The sequence below is a fragment of the Myotis davidii genome, unplaced genomic scaffold (genome assembly GCF_000327345.1).
Source record: "Myotis davidii unplaced genomic scaffold, ASM32734v1 scaffold2757, whole genome shotgun sequence".
Taxonomy (NCBI): Eukaryota; Metazoa; Chordata; class Mammalia; order Chiroptera; family Vespertilionidae; genus Myotis; species Myotis davidii.
Genome location: NW_006288451.1, coordinates 128,506 through 132,400, shown reverse-complemented (window position 1 = coordinate 132,400; position 3,895 = coordinate 128,506).

Below are 3,895 nucleotides of genomic sequence, written 5' to 3'. Positions count from 1 at the left end.
ATTAAATTTAAGTCCACACACACAAACAAATATGTCACCCAGAATGTCAGCAGGCTTTTGGGAAGCGAAGGGGGCTTCACCTAGGACCCTGGTCGGCAAACTGCGGCTCGCGAGCCACATGCGGCTCTTTGGCCCCTTGAGTGTGGCTCTTCCTAAGCCTTAGGAGTACCCTAATTAAGTTAATAACAATGTACCTATCTATATAGTTTAAGTCTAAAAAATTTGGCTCTTAGAAGAAATTTCAGTCGTTTTACAGTTGATATTTGGCTCTGTTGACTAACGAGTTTGCCGACCGCTGACCTAGGAGGACGAAGGATAAGGAATGCACGTAGGCACCCAGGGTCTCGAGTGACCATGGCTCAAGGGCAGCTGCAGGGACCCAGTCGGGTTGTAACCGGACAACCCAGGGGTCCGGGCCGCCTGCCACCACTCCAGCCCGTTCAGCAGACACAGGGTCGAATCCTAGATGAGCGTTGATTCTGGTAATGCAGGCAGGATGGGGAGAGCCGCAGGGCACCCACAAACATCGGCTCTGCACCCCTGCCATAGGCCAGCCGCTTGCACTGGGTAGAAGGACAGGGAGGACGTGCAAAATCAGACTGACAGACACGGGAGCGTACGTGCGGAATCAGAGTGACAGGCCCAGGAGCGTACGTGCGGAATCAGAATTACAAGCACAGGAAGGTATGCGAGGGATAAAGGTTACAAGCTGCAGGCCATGCGGGCTGGGAGGGGAGGGTGCAGAGGGCGGGGTCCTCCAGGCACCTCCGGGCCAGATCACAGGCCATAGGGGCTGGGGGTCGGGAGGGCAGGCGCCTCGGGGACCAGGAGGCTGTAAATCTTTCCGTGATGATGGCAGTTGGGACAGGAGGGCGGGCCGCATTCCAAAGTGGGCCCCTGTCCCGGGCGTGCCCCTCACAGCCAGGCCAGAACATGCTTCCTCTAATCGGAGCAGAACCCTCACGGCCTACAGAGCAGGGTTCATGTTTCTCCTCCTTGTCGCCGGTCCCCACTCCTCTGTTTCTGCCCCTAACAGTGGGTGTCCCTCCCCGGGGGGGGGGGTCGGCCAGCCCTCCGTGGGGCTGCCACTCAGATCCGAGGAGGGGCCTGTCCGTTTCCCTCGGACCCGGGTCCCATAGGTAGCTTCCTGTTTGATCGTGGCCCGGAGGTCAGGGTCAGTTTGCTGATTTCGCTGTCCGCCCCCGTCTCTGCCACCAGGGAAAAGTCCATATTTTTCTGTTTTAAAAAAAATCTTTATGAATTGATCTTAGAGAAGGAGAGAGACATCAGTTTGTTCCACTTATTTTTTTTAATACATATATATATTTTTTTATTTCAGAGAGGAAGGGAGAGGGAGAGAGACAGAAAAACATCCACAATGAGAGAGAATCACAGATCGGCTGCCTCCTGCACGCCCCGCACTGGGGATCGAGGCCGCAACCCGGGCCTGTGCCCTGACTGGGAATCGAACCGTGACCTCTGGGTTCATAGGTCGATGCTCAACCACTGAGCCACACTGGCCAGGCTCCATATTTTTCTTTTCTTTTTAAAAAAAAAATCTTTGTTAATTGATTTGAGAAGGAGAGAAAGACATCAGTTTGTTCCACGAAGGGATGCATTCACCGTTTGATTCCTGTGTGTGTCCTGACCAAGGATCGCACCCCCACCCTGGGAATATCAGGACGATGCCCCTACCCCTGAGCTCCCCAGCCGGAGCAGCCGGGGCATGGGGGGTGGGGGGGAGCCTGACATATTTTTCCAAGCGAAACGGAATGAAGGGAGGCGACGAGGCTGCCTACAGATGAAAAACATGTTTGTTCAGGGCTGGACTTTCCCTGTGGCCGGGTCTCTGAGCAAACACCGAATGGGTGACCTATTAGGTGTTCCTTATGTATTTGTTTTGTAAATCTATATTTTCAGTGTTGACAGTGTGACAGATGTCCCGCATCTGCTCCCCTCGACCCCCTCCCCTTCACCAGCCCCTCCCCAGCTTCCCCCCAGGCCTTCACCCACCTAGGATCCCACTAGTTGTGAGTGTGTGAGCGTTTTAATGATATTTTTTTATTAGAGTTGAGGTACAGTATAGTTTCAGGCGCACAGCCCAGTGAGTGGGCATTTATGTAACTTACAAGGTGATCATCCCCATAAATCCGGTGCCATCTACCGCCATAACCTAGTTGCCATGATGTTACTGACGGTATTTCCTGGGCCAGTGATGGCCAACCTTCTGAGCTCGGCGTGCCAGCGTTTTGAAAATCCCTAACGTAACTCTGGTGCCGTGTCACATAGAGACATTTTTTTATCTTTGCCACCATAGTAAAACAAAGACTTCTATTTTTGATATTTATTTTATATATTTAAATGCCATTTAACCAAGAAAAATCAACCAAAAAAAAACGAGTTCGTGTGTCACCTCTGACATGCGTGTCATAGGTTCGCCATCACTGCCCTAGGCTGCACTGGATGTCCCCAGACTATTCTGTACCTGCTGGTTTGTATTTCTCTCTCTTTTTTTAAAATTCCTGTTGTTGAAAGTATTACGCGTGTCCCCTTTATCCCCTGTTATCCTCTCCCAGCCCGCCCTGCCTCCCACCAGCCCCCACCGCCCCGGTGTCTGTGTCCATTGGTCATGCTACTATGCATGCAGACAAGCCCTCTGGCTGATCTCGAACACCCCCCCCCACACACACCCAATATATTGTTTCATGGAAGAGGACACAGGCTATGGACGCACAGATCTTTTTCTCTCCACTTTCGCCTGTGTCCTCAGTGTAAATGCTCAGAGGACGGGCCACCGTCCCTAGCAGGTCCCACACGTATCTTCCTGTTCGTTCGCGGACGAGAGGTCAGGGGCCGTGGGCTGGTCTCCCCGTCCACACCCGTCTGCCACAAGGAAAAAGTCCCTATTTTTCTTAAAAAAAAAATATGAGTAAGGGGGAGCGATCCCCCAAAAGGCTTGTATGCGTGCACCTAAGCATAACTGATGGACGCAGACAGCAGGGGGGTGAGGGCATGTACGGGAGTGGGGTGGAGGGGCAATGGAGGGATAGGGACACACATGTAATACCTTAATCAATAAAAAAAAAACTTTATTCATTGATTTTTAGAGAGGGCAGGACGGACGCTGCTACCAGCTCATTTCTTTTGTTCCTCTTTGTTGTGAGTCTAAGAAAGAGGAATCCTAGGGGTTGGCCTCATGTGGGGGAAACTGGGTCCGGGTCCCACCAAGGACTGAAGGGGCCCAGAGGGCGGTTCATTCCTTGCATTCCTTCTTGTTTGCTGGCTGCCCGGCCGGTCTTTGTCTGAGGCCTCCACCGACAGACTCCAGGCCTGGAGAACCGGGGTAATCCGGTGTCAGGTTTCCGGCAAATTCCTCCCTTCTTGCAGGCCTCCCCATCCTGCTCCCCTAAGAGGCCCCACTCCCTCCTTCCTCCCCCTATAGGCGCCTCCCGAGTTCTCGTCCTTGGCCTAGGAAACTGCCTGCTCAGCTCTTTTGGGGGAGGGAGGGGGCCACTTCTCCGGCTTCTCTCTCCCTGGCAGAGTTCCCATCAGCCCTTCCCGGACCCGCCATTTCCCAACAACCCCAGTGCTGCTCCCCTCCATCTTCCCCGTCGAGCCTGCTGGCCCGGCCTCTGCCCTCAGGGGCTCCTTGGTTCCTTCTGCTCCTCCCGCTGCGTTGTGCTGGGTTGCTTGGTCGGCGAGAGGCTGTTGTCGGCGGAAAAGGCAGAGAGGGCTCCTGAAATGCTCTGAACACCACGTCGAGGGTGTCGATGAGCAGAATCCATAGCAGCTTCCTGTACAGTAGGAAGGAGCAGACAGCACGGAGACGGGCTCATCGATACAGAGAACACGGGGATGGTCCCAGAGGGGCCGGTTGGAGGGCTGCGGGGGGGAA